This window comes from Pseudophryne corroboree, chromosome 10 (assembly GCF_028390025.1).
Source record: "Pseudophryne corroboree isolate aPseCor3 chromosome 10, aPseCor3.hap2, whole genome shotgun sequence".
Classification (NCBI taxonomy): domain Eukaryota; kingdom Metazoa; phylum Chordata; class Amphibia; order Anura; family Myobatrachidae; genus Pseudophryne; species Pseudophryne corroboree.
The window spans coordinates 258,827,088-258,847,887 of record NC_086453.1 but is presented as its reverse complement, the minus strand read 5'-3'; the positions used below and the strand labels follow the sequence as shown (position 1 = coordinate 258,847,887).

The 20,800-nt window shown below is 39.9% G+C and overlaps 1 pseudogene; it reads right to left on the bottom strand.

The window, feature by feature from the left end:
* LOC134965286 (nicotinamide N-methyltransferase-like) overlaps window positions 1-20,449 on the bottom strand; it is a 91,253-nt pseudogene extending 70,804 nt beyond the window's left edge.
* Window positions 20,450-20,800: the final 351 nt, after the last annotated feature.

Sequence of the window (20,800 nt, the reverse complement as noted above, 5' to 3'; positions counted from 1 at the left end):
GCGGCGCACAGTTTGGGAACCACTGCATTAGTGGCATCACTAGCACAAACTGTAACAGCCACATCCATCATAGCTTGAACTGAATGATTAAACTCGTTATCAGAGCAGTATCAGCATTAACTATTGTGACAATGTACACCCCCCAACCTCAAAAAAAACCCTGCCCCACTGTATCACCAAAGTGTATGTAGTTCTCAAGAACAAAAACTGCAGGCAGCTATTTGACATGTGCATCAAATTTAAATCACTATTTTTCAAATGGGGCATATATTACTACATTTTTAAAAAAGACTGTAGTTTTCACAAAGACCTTAACCCCAAAAGTACCTAAACTGAAACAAAATCTAACAAAACAAACCCCTAGATTAAAATCATCCTTTACACTGGGTTATGCCTTCCCAAAAATATGTAACAAAAGCTGAAAATTGACACTTTTGGCCAAATAGGAACTGGAAGAAAAATGCTGACATTTTCAACATTGTCATACAGTAATTCTCTCTTCTTCTTTTTTATTTATTTTTTTTTGCTCTTTAAACTGGCATGCAACACTGTGTGACAGTTCTACAGCTGCATGCCAAATTTCAGCTCAATGCATTCAATAACTTTTGATGTGTACAGATGTGTCCTCTTATATTGTTGCTACAATGCGTACATTCATGGTGTGGGATAGCAGGGAGTGTGTGTACACGTGCACCCGCTATCTATTAGCTACAATGGGGCTGCCTGTAGGTGTAAATGAGTGTGGTACTGCTATAAATCAGTAGCTCCTCCATGCCCCCCTCTCAGAAAATTCTTATGGAAAAAACCTGTTTATTATATTCAGCCTTAATAAAAATGCACAGCCATGTCCTTATAATATATAAATTCTGTTCTATTGGGATCACAAGCAATGTTTACTCTTGATGAATTTAATGAACTCTGCTTCAACCAACTGTTGTTGTGCAATCTTAGTCTTTCATGAAGCTGGTTTGTATTTCAGAGCACAGAAATGCTTGTCCTAGATTGAACCCTGCAGTTAACTTTCCAATCTGTGAAGTTATTGTTCACAGTCTTTAGTAAAGACCCCATAGATCAGCAAACACCACAAAAATTCTGAGTTTTTTTTCCAGATTTAAAGATACCCCAATCTCCGCTCATAAATTACAGATTTTTTTGTGATTTGCAGATTTTTCAGCAAATACAGATCTGTAAATCTTGAAAGACTCATCAGTTACGTAGAAAAGGCCTGCAAATCATATGATTGTTACCATACACTAGTAAACTACATCCCCAATTAATCTGTAAAATCCAACATGTTGGACAACCTGATTTAACAATCGCAATTGATTTTTGGCTAGAATCTGTGATTTGTGAACCCCATACCTTGCAGATTTATTTGAACAATCATCAGCAAAATACCAAATTTCCCAAATTGATTGCTGATGTACTGTATGGGGTTTGGACTTTTCTCCTAGGGAGTTCATAAATTACTGGTATATTGTTTTTTTCTTTTTCACAATTGCTTAGTACACTACTGCTATACTGTTATTTTTCACTTACAAGTACTGTACACGTGCCCTGGGGCAGTCTGCCGCGCATCCTCTGCTCCCCGGCATCTCTGTGTGGAGAAACAGTGGGCCGGCATCCGCCGAGCCCGTCACTTGCCCAGCCAGCTGCAACGTGCTCTGTTCCACCACCACCCCTGATCCCTGGGGCACACAGCTATGCAGTCCTCCTTGCAGCATTGTGCAGAGAGGGGCTGTGCCTGGAGAGCTGTGCCCCGGGGCAGTCCACCACGCCTCCGCTGCTCCCCGGCATGTCCGTCTGGAGAAACAGTGGGCCGGCATCTGCCGAGCCCGTCACTTGCCCAGCCAGCCGCAGTATGCTCTGTTCCACCGCCACCGCCAGGGGCAAACGCAGGATTTTCCTGGGGGGGTTTCCAGATGTTTGTCAGAGGCAAATGCAGGATTTGAAGGTGGGAAAGGGTGGGTTCCACACACACACATACATACACACCCTTAGAACACATACGTATACACACATATAGAACACAAACATATACACATGCACACATACATATACAGTATACAAACACACCTACATACAGTATACACACAAACACATACATACTGTACATACATACAAACATACATAAACACATAAAACACATAAACACCTACAGACACACATATAAACACATAAGAACACTTACATATGTGATCCCCTGAGTTATGCCTCATGCTGGTGCTGTAGCTGGCTGACCACAGCAGTGGACTGCAATGCCCCTTTTCCCAGCAACAGTGAAGTATTGTAAACTATTTTTGTTATTAAATAGAGCCTGTGAGGGGATTGGGGAATATCTGAGCCCCTCCATCTCTTACCTAAGTGCCACTCTCTCCTCCGGCTCCCATGGCAGGCAGCATCACCTCTGCATCCCTGTGCAGGAGCAGGCAACCAGCGGAGATATGTACCTGCATAACCCTACTCCAAGCCTCTGCCACAGTGACTCCTCTTCAGGGCACAGGTCCTGAATCCCTCTATGACCGATGGCAGTTACGAGGGAGCGGGAGCGCAACTGAAGCTGATCAGTGCTCCGCTCTTCTAAGTCCATTGTCAGACTAGCAACAGAGTGGGAGCTTTGAGTACTGGGATAATGGAGCGGAGGAGAAGTGCCCCTTCAGGTCTTGGTGCCCTGCTGCAGGTGCCTCCATTGTCTCCGGGAGTTCCGCCACTGTTGAGATGGAGAAACAGCTGTCTCTGTCTCTAAAAAGCAAATTCAGTCCATCAGGGAGGGTTTCTGTGCAACCAGAAGCCCCCCCTGCGTGCGCTACTGACCGCCGGACAAGATCCCCGGGTCACACAGCTGCGCAGTCCTCCTTGCAGCATTGTGCAGAGAGGGGCTGCGCCTGGAGAGCTGTGCCCCGGGGCAGACAGCCGGACAGGGAGAGCGCTTTGCCTCAGTGTCCCGTGGCTGCAGCCATTCTGGGACTGGGCCACCAGAGAAAGTGAATACTGGGCTGGGTGTTTATCCTCTCCTATTTGACCAGATCTGTGACTCCGCCCATCGCTGTGACTCTACCCAGCATTAGAACGCCAGGCACATAGTCACAAGGCTATTATTTTGGGCAAAAAATAGAATATTGGAATGACCGGAGATGACGTCATCAGAAATTGGTATTCTTCTTTATTTAGTACATTGCAACGTAAATAGTGAACCAACATGATTCTTAGCTCATCAATAAATTGTGTGGTGGGATCTTGTTGTAATTTCTTATATGAATTAGTATCATTGAGAAGACGTGTTGCCTCTTTCACATAATCTGGTCTGTCCATAATCACTGTTCCTCCCCCCTTATCAGCTTGTTTGATGACAATTTCCTGATTCTTCTGAAGATTTTTTAATGCTTGTTTCTCCTTATTCTTTAGATTATTTGATTTGATGGGTGGTAAATCTTGGTCACATAAGTCCTTCTTGACCAAGTCATGAAAGACAGTTATGTAGTGTCCTTTAGATTCCAAAGGATAATAATTAGATTTTTTCTTTAGCCCAGATTTTGATTCTTGGGATGGAACGGCTTCAGTATTTTTTCTGGCAAAATGCCTTTTCAATGTGAGATTTCTTGTGAATTTATTGAGATCAATGAAGGTGTTGAATTTATTAATTTGATTGCTCGGTGCAAACTTGAGGCCTTTACTTAATAGTGAGGTCTCTGAGGAGGTTAAATTGTGTTTAGATAAATTGAAGATTCCATTAGAATTGGCATTTAGATTGGCTGATACCTTCTCTTTGCATTTTGTCTGCCCTCCGCCCCGAGTACCTCTTCTTCTTGAAATGTTCTTTTTGCTGTTGGGGATTTCTTGAATCGTTCCCTGAAGAAGGTTTTCCTTTGAGTTTGGGGGTTCTCTCTGTGGGGGTCCGGAGATAAAAAATCAGAATCGCTATTTGATTCCTGTCTCTGTAGAACAGAGAATCTGTTATTCATATGAAATCTTCCTAAGCGTGGTGTATAGGTAGTTGGTTGTGGTGCCGCAAAATTTCTCCTTTTGTGTGGTTGATTTGGTGTATTTCTCCAACCTTTCTTTCTTGGATCCTGATAAACAGGAACCTTAATGGTATGATGTGGTTGGAATCTACTCCAATTTTTCACTTTATTGGAGAGATAATCCTGCTTATCCCGTTGGAACTTTTTCTCTTTCCCTTTAATGACTTCTTCCTCGATCCGTTCAATTTTTCTGGTCAATGTTAGATCGTTGGCTTTGAAAATTTCTTTATCCTGATGGGGGGATAAGAAATTCTCCTTGATCTTCAGGTCCTCCTCGATTTTAGTGAGGGTTTTGGTTTTTTCGGTGATGATTAATTTCATCAAATTCACTGAACAATCGTGTAGGATCTTATCCCAGTTGGCAATGAACTCTTGATCATCCACTCCAAATGTGGGGTTCTTTAAGATACGTAGTCCCCTGGGGATCCTATTTGCAGTCAAATAATGTTCTAATCCCTTAATTTCCCACCAGGTTTTGATCTCTCTTGTGAGTAGTCTTTCTGTATCCCAAAACAATGTATCTAAATCATCAATATGTGCAGTGATTTGAGGTGTAATGTGATTGTCGTCACTAAATTTTTTTTGACAAAGGTCATTCCTTTTGTCTATACCTCGATTTTTGAACATTGTGTGGGTGTCTGAGGGTAGCCGGCAGCTATACAGTAATGAAGTTAAATATATAAAAAAATGAAGAACAGCGCCTAGGCTAGTCCTAAATTTAGACACACGAAGTGAAATATAGTGAATGTGATCAAATAAAAAATGTTTTGACACCCCCCATGGATCAATGGGTGGCAGCTCGTGCCCAGTATATGGATAAAATGTAAAAAAATGAAGTGCAATAGAGCGCCTACTGGTGTTTATCAGGATTCTGGATTTATAGGATTTCTATATAACCAGTTCACCATGTGAAAAGTGCAAAGTGTAAGTTAAGAAGGATTGACTTAGCTTCCTTGGGAACAGCTTCAGTCTGATGACACTTTTAGGACATGTAAAACAGAAATAAAAACCAACATAGTGTATACTGTTTGATTATATACAGTGTTCAACACTTTAGGGACCTTGCTAGTCCCAATATGGATAAATAAGCTGGATGATAGGTACTATTTCCAGTACACAAAGGCTGGACGAATTTATAAAACAAACAATTTAATATAACAAATCCTGAAGTAAATGTAGGTAGCACACGTACAAGAATAAAATTGTATATACAGCTTATCTGTCCACAAACGGAATCACCAGGTGAGCAACAGCCCAATCCTATTGGTGGATATTAAAAATGTCCCGAAGCAAATGCAGGTAACATACGTACAAGATATAAAAATTAATACAGCTTATCTGTCCATTCAGAGAAGTCACGGGTGAGTCATAAGTCCCGGTCCCGACGCGTTTCGTCCTGTGGCATAGAACTTCATCAAGGGGATACATGGTGGGAACACAGCAGGGTATTTATGAGGTTGATCATTAGTCACATGACTAACAGGAAGCAGACATCACTTCCTGTGATGACTGAAAGTATATACTATTACATTTTCAATATAGAATATCTCTATTCAAACATTAGTATTGGTGTACGCAGATATAAACCACACATATATTATACTAAACATATAAAAACGAGGGCTTTCTGTACCGAAACGGCTCTGGAGCGGTTGTGAACCGCATCTTGAGCCGCATGACGTCACTTCCGCCCAGCGCTGTAGAGAGCGGTCGTGCGCCATGTGACACGCGGCGTGAACCGCAAACGTCACTTCCACCGGAAACTGAAGGGGATAGTTCAAGGTGACACACAGTGTCACAGCCGCCGCGTCACTTCCCGCTGAGGAGTATCTCTTTTGAGTCCGGCTGAAGTAGGATAGAGATTTAAAAGTCCTGGAACGCACGGCCATCTTTAACAACACGTCTTCTCAATGATACTAATTCATATAAAAAATTACAACAAGATCCCACCACACAATTTATTGATGAGCTAAGAATCATGTTGGTTCACTATTTACGTTGCAATGTAATAAATAAAGAAGAATACCAATTTCTGATGACGTTATCTCCGGTCATTCCAATATTCTATTTTTTGCCCAAAATACATAAGAACCTTCAGAATCCCCCCGGAAGACCAATAATTGCAGGAATTGACTCGCTTACATCACACCTGTCTGAATACATAGATGTTTTTTTGAGCCGATATGTCACGAAACTTCCATCCTACCTTAGGGATACTAAAAGTGTATTGGACGCCCTTAAAGATGGAATATGGAAGGAAACCTACTGGTGGGTGACGATCGACGTCGAAAGTCTATATACCTGCATCGTTCATGACAGCGGAGTCGCAGCTTGCAAAAAATTTCTTGATAGAGATACAGAGATGACACAAGTACACAAAGAGGCTATTTGTGACTTCATAAGATTCATCTTAAGTCACAATTACTTCAAGTTTCAAGATTCCTTCTTTCTGCAGACTTGTGGGACAGCGATGGGGACAATTTTTGCCCCTAGCTTTGCAAATTTACTGACGGGAAGCTGGGAGGAAGAACATATCTATTCCAACAATCCGTCTTTCAATCAATTGATATTGTACAAAAGATATATAGATGATATCATTATAATTTGGGACGGCACTGAATCATCCTTCTTGGAATTCTTCAGGAATATATCTATTAATCAATACAATTTGAAATTCACTGAAAAACATGATCAAACACAAATAGAGTTCCTTGATTTGACACTCTCTTCAAAGGACTCTAAAATCACCACCTGCAACCACATCAAAAAAGTAGACACCAATAGTTATTTGCACTTCAAGAGTTGTCATCAACAGAGCTGGAAAACCAATATTCCATACTCCCAGTTCCATCGGGTTAAAAGGAACTGCAGCCAGAAAGAGGACCAAGACATCCAACTAAAAATATATGCTGAACGCTTCATAGAAAGAGAATATCCAGAGGAAGTGATTGAAAAAGCCCTTTTGAAAACTAGGACCACACATGAACCACCACAAAAGACAGAAGTTGAAGGGACAGAGAGAAGGATCACGGCCCCCTTTATCACAACCTATAGTTGCCACGAAAAACTCATCCGTCAGTCCCTGAATAAACACTGGAACATCCTAATGATGGACCCAGTTTTAAAAGATATCCTGCCTACAAAACCCCAAGTGGTCTATAGAAAAACAAGTAACCTTAAGGAGATCCTGGCACCAAGTCTTTTGAAGTCTACTACATCTAATCAAAGCAAGTTATGTCATGGCTGTTTTAAATCTGGAAGTTGCAATATTTGCAAGCTAGTACACCGCAATCGGAAAAAGTTTTCTAACAGTGATAACTCTAAGGAATATACTATAAAGCATTTTGTAAATTGCAACTCTGTAATGGTGGTCTATCTTTTGGAGTGTCCATGTGGACTTAAGTACGTCGGCAAGACGAAGAGAGTTCTCAAGCTACGTATTCAGGAACACGTAAGGAACATCAAAAATAAAGTAACCACACATGCAATATATAGGCATTTTCATGAAGTGCATCATTCTAACCCTGAAGATATGACTTTTAAAGGTATCGAAATTGTTAATCTTGGAGAAAGAGGTGGAGACATTCTTAATAAATTATCTAAACGTGAAATGTTTTGGATATTCGAACTCAAGACACTTGCTCCCCTTGGTTTTAATGAAGGGTTTGAGATTGCACCCTTTTTGTAATTATCCACCCCCTTTTTTTAACTGTCCTCACTTCCAGCCACATACTCAGATATATGGTTTTCCTATAATTCACTTGATTGCACCTTCACCCATTTGAGATCATTAACCAATATTTATAATTCCATTCTGCAAACTATTTTTTATTGTATCTTTATTTTTAATATGTATCATTACACTAAAAATTGTTTTAATTATTTTTAGATACAAAAGATCCGTTTATTTTCTTCCTGTGTATTAATTCTCAGCCAAAATGGCCGTGCGTTCCACGGCGCCACTACCAACAAAATTTAATTGGGCTAAAGCATTTAAAGATGGCCGTGCATTCCAGGACTTTTAAATCTCTATCCTACTTCAGGCGGACTCAAAAGAGATACTCCTCAGCGGGAAGTGACGCGGCGGCTGTGACACTGTGTGTCACCTTGAACTATCCCCTTCAGTTTCCGGTGGAAGTGACGTTTGCGGTTCACGCCGCGTGTCACATGGCGCACGTCCGCTCTCTACAGCGCTGGGCGGAAGTGACGTCATGCGGCTCAAGATGCGGTTCACAACCGCTCCAGAGCCGTTTCGGTACAGAAAGCCCTCGTTTTTATATGTTTAGTATAATATATGTGTGGTTTATATCTGCGTACACCAATACTAATGTTTGAATAGAGATATTCTATATTGAAAATGTAATAGTATATACTTTCAGTCATCGCAGGAAGTGATGTCTGCTTCCTGTTAGTCATGTGACTAATGATCAACCTCATAAATACCCTGCTGTGTTCCCACCATGTATCCCCTTGATGAAGTCCTATGCCACAGGACGAAACGCGTCGGGACCGGGACTTATGACTCACCCGTGACTTCTCTGAATGGACAGATAAGCTGTATTAATTTTTATATCTTGTACGTATGTTACCTGCATTTGCTTCGGGACATTTTTAATATACACCAATAGGATTGGGCTGTTGCTCACCTGGTGATTCCGTTTGTGGACAGATAAGCTGTATATACAATTTTATTCTTGTACGTGTGCTACCTACATTTACTTCAGGATTTGTTATATTAAATTGTTTGTTTTATAAATTCGTCCAGCCTTTGTGTACTGGAAATAGTACCTATCATCCAGCTTATTTATCCATATTGGGACTAGCAAGGTCCCTAAAGTGTTGAACACTGTATATAATCAAACAGTATACACTATGTTGGTTTTTATTTCTGTTTTACATGTCCTAAAAGTGTCATCAGACTGAAGCTGTTCCCAAGGAAGCTAAGTCAATCCTTCTTAACTTACACTTTGCACTTTTCACATGGTGAACGGGTTATATAGAAATCCTATAAATCCAGAATCCTGATAAACACCAGTAGGCGCTCTATATATATATATATGTATATATATATATATATATATATATATATATATATAAATATTTATGACAATATACTATTTTCTGTGCTGGGAATAGTTAGGCTGCAACCCAATGGTGATCCCCTGCTACTAGGGATCAAAAAGTAAAGATAACAGAGAGAATACCTTAGGTGCGCCAATGTGAAAAGTAATAAGAGGTTTTCCTTAAATACTCTTTAGTATTTAAAAAGTCAATATTAAAATTCTTCAAAAAAGTTTATTCATGTAAATGAACAGAGGGATGTAAAACTTTTACATAAACAATAACACTGTACATACAATGCAATGAATTTTCACATATGATAGTAGTAACTACTAGTAACCTGCTGATTCCCTAGAGGTAGGATGCTATACACCTCACCCTCTCGGGTGTGAGCTCATAGGTGAACTCCCCTCAGGATTTGCAGGCTGTTGTACAAAAAACCCAATGCGTTTCATCCTCTTTATGGACTTCTTCAGGGGTATAGAGCTTAGGAAATAAAACATGTCTTAGATAATAAAATACACACATGCATATATACATAAAATGGTTACAAATTATAATCAAATACATACTTCAGGGTACATATGATATACAATTCAGTGAGAGAATTAGTGATGAGTCAGTCAGTGAGTGAGTGAGGGCTAATGCATTTATATATGCAGTGCATCTGGAAAGTATTCACATCGCTTCACTTTTTACACATTTTGTTATGTTACAGCCTTACACCAAACTGGAATAAATTATTTTTTCCCCTCAAAATTCTACACACAATGCCCCCTAATGACAATTTGAAAAAAGTGTTTTTGATATTTTTGCAAATTTAATAAAAACAAAAAACAAAGAAATCACATGTACATAAGTATTCACAACCTTTGCTCAATACTTTGTTGATGCAGCTTTGGCAGCAATTACAGCCTCAAGTCTTTTTGAATATGATGCCACAAGCTTGGCATACCTATTTGGGCAGTTTTGCCCATTCCTCTTTGCAGCACCTCTCAAGCTCCATTAGGTTAGATGGGAAGCGTCGGTGCACAGCTATATTCAGATCTCTCCAGAAATGTTGAATCAGATTCAAGTCTGGGCTCTGGCTGGGCCACTCAAGGACATTCACAGAGTTGTCCTGAAGCCACTCCTTTGATATATTGGCTGTGTTTTTAGGGTCATTGTCCTGCTGAAAGATGAACCATAGCCCCAGTCTGACGTCAAGAGCGCTCTCGAGCAGGTTTTTATCCAGGATGTCTCTGTACATTGCGGCATTCAAATTCCCCTCTATCCTGACTAGTCTCCCAGTTCCTACTGCTGAAAAACATTCCCACAGCATGATGCTGCCACCACCATGCTTCCCTGTAGGGATGGTATTGGCCTGGTTATGAGCGGTGCCTGGTTTCCTCCAAACATAACGCCTGCCACTCACGCCAAAGAGTTAAATCTTTGTCTTATCAGACCAGAGAATCTTGTTTCTCATGATCTTAGAGTCCTTCAGGTACATTTTGGCAAACTGCAGGCGGGCTGCAATGTGCTTTTTACTAAGTAGTGGCCACTCTACCATACAGGCCTGATTGGTGGATTGCTGTAGAGATGGTTGTCCTTCTGGAAGGTTCTCCTCTCTCCACAGAGGAATGCTGTAGCTCTGACAGAGTGACCATCGGGTTCTTGGTAACCTCCGTGACTAGGACCCTTCTACCCCGATCGCTCAGTTTAGATGACTGGCCAGCTCTAGGAAGAGTCCAGGGCGTATATTTACTAAAATTTCGTGATTGTCCGATTTGTGTGTTTTTTTTCTAAGTACCAACACTGGAATTTACCAAGCACAAATCTCGGCAGTGTTGGTGCAATTTGTAATGGTTTTCACGGCCAAGTTCAAAAATACGAATGAATAGACCATCTTCCAAATGCGGCTGTTTGTTCATACATGGTAATTTGCTATTCATTCGTATTTTGATGTTAGTCTCTGCTTGCTCAATTGCGGCAGTATTTTTTTGTGATTCGTAAAAAAAAAGCAGCAAAAAAATAGACCTGCTTTTTTCAGGCATGTTTACATGTGTTACAACTCAAAAATCAATCACACCTGAATTAGGATGCCTATAAAAGGAACTTAGGCCCAAGTCAAACAACCTACACTCAGAAATGGCTGCTGGAGTATGGAGCAGTGATCTTTTGTGTGCTGTGGGATTCCTAAGACTCAGACATCAGCCTGTAAGTAACCAGGGCCAAGAAACTGATCATGGTCAGCAGGTTGTACAGGTTCCGCGGAGGCTGCGTATGCCTTGCTTTTTTAGGGGGCATTTAAACTTGAACGCATTGTCCGATGACAGGGTCATACAGATGTTCCGTCTAAATCGTAACAACATTTTCCGTCTGTATGACCTTGTCAAACTGGGCCTAGACCCTGAGACAGCACACTCTCGCCCTGTCTCAGGCCTGCACAAACTCCTGGCTGTGTTGCACTTTATGGCTACTGGGAGCTTTCAGGCTGTGTCTGGGGATGTCATTGGAATCTCACAGCCCACCCTCAAGAATACTGACACAGGTGACGTATACCTAACAACCTCCTCTGTTTCTTTGATGTTATAATTACTCTCAGTGTCTAGTGATGATGTTATGTCATTAAATCATTTTTTTAAACAAATATACACACAGGTGTTGGATGTTTTGCAGCCCCACATGGATGCCTCAATCTGCTTACCTACCCAAGAGTCTCAGTGGCATGCCGTCAGGGTAGCTTGCTATGAGTTTGCTGGCATGCCCAATGTGCTGGGAGCCATAGATTGCACACACATTCAGCTGAGACAACCTAGGGGCAGGCAGCACATCTATACAAATCGTCATCTAGACCACTCAACAAATGTGCAGGTGGTTTGTGATGCAAATCTAAAAATAATGAGTGTTGTTGCTGGTTACCCTGGGGGCTGTCATAACTCCTTCATCCTCAGTCAGTCATCCCTCTGTGATAAGTTTGAGGACGGACAAATGCCAGATGGATGGCTGCTGGGTATGTCATTTGAATTGATTTGGGCTTGGTATACTAAATGAAAAAGCACTGTGTAACTTATGTGTTGTTGTATGTTAAAATGAAGTACATTACTATATCTGTCTTTCAGTTGATGGAGGATATGGCTGTTTCTCTTGGCTTCTAACTCCATTGTCCCAACCTGATTCCCCTGCTGAACACAATTACAATAATGCACATAAGTCCATGCGGAATGTGATAGAAAGATGTTTTGGGGTGCTGAAAGCGAGGTTTCGGTGTCTGGATAAGTCTACTGGGCTTTTGTTGTATAGTCCCTTGAAGGTGACTCAAATTGTGTTCTGCTGCTGCTTTCTTCATAACATGTGTTTGCAACAAGATCTGCCACATGTTGATGATGACGAGGAGGATGAAGAAAGCAGCCAGCAAGCAGAGGAATTAGAGTCATCTGGCGACACTTGGAGTACAGATGTAGGGAGGCAGGTAAGGCAACACCTCATAAATGCACATTTTAAAGGTAAGTATGTTTTGCATCTTTCATTTATTGTGTAAGGCTAAATTTGGTCAGAAAATCTTTTAAAAACCTTTACTCAGAATGTGTCTATCTCCATTAGACATACAAACATACCCTTGCTATATGTTTTTTAAATGCAGCATGTGTATTGTGTTGTTTGAAATTGGCCACATATCAGAATCAGAGTCACATGTCTGAATTGGGTTTCAATATTCATAAACTTAAAATGTGAATTACTTTAATGAATATTAAAGACCTGGTAAAAAATGATGATGCCATTTACTTTCGAAATGTGTGTTACTTACTAATGCAACACTTACACACATTTATTAACCTAGCCTTGCTGCATACATGTGTCCCTATGTGTGGTGTACCATTTGATTTAAGGAACACAAATGTAGTCTCATCCAAAAAAAAATTATTTGTTTGGTTTTGCTGAAGAAAACTATATATATTAACACAATACACAGTTTACAACATATTACCCACTTTCATGTTTGTTTGTTTTTTAAAAAATTATTTGGTTGTGCCTCATGTTTCCGATTCACATTTATTATTTTTACCACATGCAAAAATGTTAGAACAGTAATGTCCTTCATTTTGAACCATAAGTTTCAAATGTGTATTCTAAAATTGAAGGACAATATTTACACACACAACAGTGTTCTTAGTGTCATGTCCAATATATAATAATTTTAAAAGAGTTTGCATTCACAATATTTGTTGTATTTGTCATGGATTAATATGGGTGGCTGCCAATTAGTATGGCTGCATGAGCTTAGATTGATTGGAATCTAGAAAGAATCATTATTGGAATCAAATATACTGGTCACAATTCTGCAGCCTAAAGACAATCTTATTTGCTGCCAATTAGTATGGCTGCATGAGCTTAGATTGATTGGAATCTAGAAATAATCATTATTGGAATCAAATATACTGGTCACAATTCTGCAGGCTAAGATCAATGTGCAGCTCAAAGAACATTTCCCTCCTCACCTAAAATAAAAAAACAGTTTAAGAATATTTGCCAACAAAAAAATAGTTTTTTACATTGCTAATGAATGAAGTGTAAAAAATGTGCAGGGTGCAAAGTAGTGCATATATATGCGGAAAAAAACAATTACTAATTCAGTTTCTTTTCTTCTCATAACAGAATTCGTGATGTGTAATGTTTATTTTTTGGGGGGCTGGCTGGTTGGACTGGCCTTTGCCTTTACCACTGTCATGTTGGCGTGCTATGGTGGAGCGCCTTGGTGGTGAGGACACAGGTGAAAGAATTGGAGTATTCGTTCCAGAACTGCTGCTTAGTAGCTGTTGGTGCTGGGATCTGAGTGTTTCATTGAGGTTAGTGAGGGTGGCATTGAGTTCACGTGTTGCAGCATTTTGATTTTCTAAAATTCTGGTGATAGATTCATTTATCATTTGATTGTTTTCTAAAATGTTGATATAGTTTTGCTGTTGTCTGTGCTGTTCTTCCATTATGCGTTGTAAGTTGCCCATGACATGTGTAATGTCTGCACGCATGATTTCCATGGTATTAGCAATTCTGGTGTTTTGTTCATTTTTGGCGGCTGATATTTCTGCTGATTCTTCTGAGTTGAGATGGTAGGCTTGAAAAAATGTGGGTCTGCCTACGCAGGCAATCCTGATTAGTGGCCTGCTGGTTAGCCCAACTGTCCCAAAATACTTGCTCAGGGCCTTGTGATAATGGTGTTGTTGGGCTGTGTTGTGGTGGTGGTGGTGGTGTGTTTTGCTGTGGTGGTGTACTCACAGGTGCTGGGGGCTGTTTCCTTCTAATACTGGCTGCATTTGTAGAGTGATTGTGTCCTCCATGTCACTGTGTTGAGTTGGTTGCGTAGGGATGCTGGTACTAGTACTAGAATCTGTTGATGATAAAATGTAGATGTTAGTTAACCATATTTTTTAAAACATTGTTCAAAAGCAAGATTCATGGGACACAGGCATTTGAATGTTGTTTTCATATATCCAGCATAGCAACATCATCACTCAGAATTGATACATATACATATGCCTGTTTCTTGCAAATGTGTGTGGTTACTTCATTGTGAATGGAAGCACATGAGTTGTTTGTTAGATCAGACAAACTGCACCTTAAAATCACCACTAACCACATAATGATTTGCCTTGTAGTGTGTTAACCAAATTGGGAACAAATTATTTCTAGGTTGGGGCAATGTAAGTTAAAACACATCTTAAACCGAGTTTTCAAACCGTACTGTTTGAGAAGCTTAAACATGTGTTTATGTTGCAGCATCTTACTGACAATCTGCTACTGTATGGCGTTTAGTGGACATACATATATTTTCTGGAAGTAGACAAGGCCTTTTGGCTTGGGTTCCATTTGATGTTTTAGTCACCTTGGTAAGTCGGACTGATTTAGCAGCTTGTAGACTTATTTAAGAATGTAAAGTATTTTTCAGAGATGACTAATATATTTTTTGGTTTCAGATTCTTACTCACCATCCAGATGAGGAGAGTGTGGCTTGCGTCTTGGAGGTGTGTACAAAATTTGCAGTGGTGGTACCAAAGAAACTGCAGACAATCTTCGTGGCGGGGTAGCCTGCTGTGTTTGTGTGTTGCCATCAGACCATACTTTCTTTGTTGGCACATGTGTCCTTCTTTGTAGGGGTTCAGGCGGACGCCTTCTGCTGCTCAAGACTTCTGTTGAGGGACCTTTTATTTGAAAGGAAAAAATTGGTATGGCCATACCTTTACAAAGTGAACCTGTACTACAATGGACCCTTTACCTGCTTCCGCAGCGTCATCATCCTCAGATGTCATGGAACTGACTGCTGGACGAGCAGTAGAGCTTTTCTTCAACACTGAAAATAAGGATATAATGTATAATTGAACATTAGTAATGCTTATGTTGTTAAAGCCAACCATTATTTTGATAAACATTACAAGTTTAAAAAATGACTCCGTGTAATGTGTTAAAAATCCAAAATAAAAGAGAAAACACAGATGCAATATGGGAAGTGCTACACTGGAAATTATGACCAGTACACAAACATCTGTCACAATTCCAAATACATACTCTAGCAAGGAAACACACACACACACACACACACACACACACACAACTAGATTTGAACATCTAATGTAATTAATTTACAATATAATAAAGAAATTGGTCACTGATGTGTCAATACAAGCACACACTAGCACCATAACAACAAATACATACGTTAAACTTTGAGTACAAAGCACAACAAACATAATAGTAATGTTACTAAGTCAGCATGGTTGAGTCTGGGTACAAATACAACCTCTAAATGGGCCCACAAAAATTGAATCATCTTCAACATGAATACATTCTGTACTAATGAAATTACACATATAACAGGTTGCAAAGTGACTTAGCACTACTACAGCCTATAACATGTCAACCACTGTTTAGTGACCATTGCACATGGATAACTTGTCAAATACATCCTACAAAACACAATGATAACAATTAATCACAAGATAAAGGACACAATTACTGCTGTACACTTCAATGACATACCAAGCCAACAAACACATGGAAGAGGAAATCTGACCAAACAACATGACATACCATAAAGAACTAGGGGGCAGATGTATTAAGCCTGGAGAAGTGATAAAGCAGTGATAAATGCAAGGTGATAACGTACCAGCCAATCAGCTCCAATATGTAAATTTACAGTTAGGAGCTGATTGGCTAGTGCGTTATCACCTTGCACTTTTCATTGCTTTATCACTTCTCCAGGCATAATACATCTGCCCCTATGTCACATTGACTTTGGTGTTAAAACATTTAAACAATTCCTTAAAAAAAAAAACCACTTAGAGATAGGATTAATGTGCAACGTCACATGACACACAATAACACACAAAAAAAAAAAAAAAACATTCTCACCATCCTTCCTGGGCCGATCTGAATCCCGGACATGGGTTGCTTGCACAACTTCAGGAGGTATTAAACTCCGCATGGGCTCCTCATAGTCCAGATATCTGGCAATAAAGGGCTGACCACCCCCCGGTTTTGCATGCCGACTTCGCTTCCTTTGCCATTTTGGACTTGACATGGCGCTTTATGTCATAGTACCGTTTGCGGCACGTGTCCTCCGTCCGCTTGACCACCCCCTCACTCTCACTATTTACAGCAGAAACTACTTTCGCCCACAACACCGACTCCTTCCGTGTTGACACCTTGGCGGACTAAGGCCACATTTTCTGCATAACTAAATTTTACATTCCGCGCAGTCTTAGTAGTGGTGCATGGCTGCGGAGCTGTCTGACTGTCACTATCACTGTCACTTGAGGCTGCTGATGCAACCTCACCCACCTCACTAACGTCACTCTCACTCACCTCCTCAACCTGCCCAACCTCCTCCCCCTCACTCACACCCTCCACGTCACTCACCTCACCCACCACTGACTCACACATAATTGTGTGTATAAACAATTAACACAGAAAAATAAAAAGATAAACAACACACTCCTCCACTACCACTACACACACACACACACACACACACACACACACACACACACACACACAAACAAACAAACAAACAAACACTGACAAGGGACTATAAAAAAAAACTAGGACAAATAATAAGACAATACAAAAAAAAACAAGACTACAAGAATGACAAGACTATTTTCAAACACAATACTACACTCAGAAATCACAAAACAAACTCCTCACCAAACAACTACTCACTTACCTCCACAGCACAACCTCCCTCCTCACCACTGACTAAACCCCAGAGGTGCGGACGGTTTGGGGCGTATTTATATGGTTGCGCACAGACACTCCTACATCGGAAACTTAACCAATCACGAACGAGGATCAAAATCGAAACTAAAACTGAAAATGCGGCCATGGTTGTGAAATAAACACTGCCACGTTGTACTTTGAAAAAAATCATGTAAAAACAACATAAACGCGAACGTAAACGTCATTCCTGGCCAAAAATTGAGCAAAAAAAACCACGAATGCTAACGACATCGGAAAACACAAAAACCAATAACTAGACAGCTTCGTAAATTAGCGTATATAGATTCAAAAAGTTGCATGAAAATGCACCCGATAAAAAATGAGTTTAAATATATCAGGAATCAACTCAAACACAAATATTGGTTCTAAGCTTCTTCCATTTACGGATGATGGAGGCCAGTGTGCTCATTGGGACCTTCAAAGCAGCAGATATTTTTCTGTACCGTTCCCCAGATTTGTGCCTTGAGACAATCCTTTCTCAGAGGTCTACAGACAATTCCTTTGATTTAATGCTTGGTTTGTGCTCAGACATGCACTGTCAAATGTTGGACCTTATATAGACAGGTGTGTGCCTTTCCAAATCATGTCCAATCAACTGAATTTACCACACGTGGACTCCAATTAAGTTGTAGGAACATCTTAAGGATGATCAGTGGAAACAGGATGCACCTGAGCTCAATTTTGAGCTTCATGGCAAAGGATGTTAATACTTAAGTTCATGTGATTTCTTAGTTTTTATTTATAATAAATTTGCAAAAAATCTAAAAAAATCTTTTTTCATGTTGTCATTATGGGGTATTGTATGTAGAATTATAAGGGAAAAAATTAATTTATTCCTTTTTGGAATAAGGCTGTAACATAACAAAACAAAATGTGGAAAAAGTGAAGTGCTGTGAATACTTTCGGGATGCACTGTGTGTGTGTGTGTGTGTGTGTGTGTGTGTGTGTGTGTGTGTGTGTGTGTGTGTGTGTGTATATATATATATATATATATATATATATACACACACACAGTATAATATATATATATGTATATATATATATATATATATAAAAACAATGATATCAGGCGGCACTCACAGCATTGTAGATACTGATGAATAAACGGTCAGACTCTGTGTAAATTTGTCAACGTTTCAATTTCATTAAAAATTGTCTTCAGGATACAAACAATACATTAAAGTTCTCACCTTATATCCCCACCGCTGTGTGTGCGTCTCCCGCCCGATGCGGCGCCAGCCCAGGACGCCGGAGCAGGGCGCTGTCGGATGACGTAACGGCTGAGCGCCGTCACATCCGCTCTAAAACCCATCACCATAGAAACTGTAAACATATCCCGGTGCTACAATAAATTACAGAAAAAAGCCAATAATCTCCATCCTAGAGATTTTCAAATAGGATGGAGATTATATGCTGTGAGTGCCGCCTGATATCATTGTATATTTGTTTTCATCGTGGCTGTGAGGGCACCGGGCACAGTGTGATTGCTTATTGGAGTGCCGGACACTGTTTGTATATCTATAGATATATATATATATATATATTATACCACCCCGTTCAAAAACATAAAAAGATGTGGAAAAAGTGAAGTGCTGTGAATTTAAAGTGTTTAGTTAAATTGAGCAAAATGCACGTGTGCTTGACTGGCACAAAGCATTTAGTGATGGTCGTGAGGATGTCGAAGATGATGAATATCCCGGAAGACCTTGCACATTAAAAACAAAAGAAAATGTATAAAACATTTTACTCTGCTTTTGAATGATAGCAGAAATGGAAAACAGTGACAAAGAAACTGTTAGGCAAGTTTTGCATCAAGATCTTAATATGACAAAAGTTTGTACTAAGATGGTTTCAAGGCTTCTCACTGACGAGAAGAGAGAAAATAAAAAATAAGAATGCAGCAGTGTGTAGATGCAGAATGGGAGTACAAAGAAGAGGAATGGAGTTAAAATGTACTTTAGTAGTTAAACATAAATTATAGCATCAGTCTCGTCATTTAACAGTCACACTTCTTATATGTAAACAGCACAGGTTCAGCAATCCAGATAATTAACAATGACTGTACCTGGTGCCTTCACAAGTAAAAGAGATTGAGGGCCTAATTCAGACCTGATCGCTCGCTAGGGGCTTTTTTGCAGTCCTGCATAGTTACCGCCCATTGGGGAGTGTATTTTAGCTTTGCAAGTGTGCGAACGCATGTGTAGCAGAGTTGTACAAACAGATTTTGTGCAGTCTCTGAGTAGCCCAGGACTTACTCAGCCGCTGCGAACACTTCAGCCTGTCCGGGACCGGAATTGATGTCAGACACCCTCCCTGCAGACGCTTGGACACGCCTGTGTTTTTCCAACCACTCCCTGAAAACAATCAGCTGCCACCCACAAACGTCTTCTTCCTGTCAATCTACTTGCAAACGCCTGTGCAAATGGATTCTTTGCACTAACCCATCGCTGAGTGGCGATCAGCTTTGAAATCGTGCGACGCGCCTGCGCATTGCGGTGCATATGCATGCTCAGTTTAGACCTGATTGCAGGTTGTACGAAACGCAGCCTAGCGATCAGGTCTGAATTAGGCCCTGAGTTGGAATATTTAATTGTGTTGCATTGTGGGTGTGACCAACACCAATTACTGTCCAGTGTACAAAACCTGCATCTAGAATCAAAGTTTTTCAGAAAATAAAAAGAAAGTACAGTATATTTTTTATTGTTGCCACTGCATAAAAACATAAAATACTAATACTTATGTTAAAATGTGACCACCTCATAATGTACGACTGTAGGGTCAATACAAGCAGTACTGTATCTTGCAAAGTGAATCCAGGAAGTTTGCTTATAGCATTAAACACACATTCTGGGAACTCAGTGGTAACTTGATTACCATAGCTACAACTAATACATAACTCAATATATCAATAATAATGCTTATACTGCTGTATAATGTATGCAATTATTTATCCATTTTTCCACTGTTAAATTTTTACCTTTAGTAAATGTTTCATGAAACATCTGTAGTACAAAATCTGCCCATTCTCCAATTACATTTTCTGTTCCTACTGCATAGTATGTCTGGTAGTAATCTAAAGGGTTAAACTCATCAATAAAATTCTGCTTGTTCTCCATGTTCTTTTCTTCTCAGAAAGGTTCAAACTGTGTTGGGTTCTCTTAAATACTTCAGGAAAAAAAAACAGGTTATTAAAATTATGCATATAATTATTAGACATAAAAAAATAATACGTACTGTATGGAATAACTGACATGATTTAGTTCTATTTGCTCTGATTTGTATTTCAGATTTGGAAATTGTAACTTTAGTGAACAATGCAAACTACGCTATTCATCATTGATTATCCAGTTCAGAAATGTACTTTCCTGTACTGTACCATGGGCCTAATTAAGTAGCAAAAGTACAACTATTGTCACCAGTGGCATAAGTTTATCCCAGTTGCCCGGAGGCAAGAAAAATATTGGTGC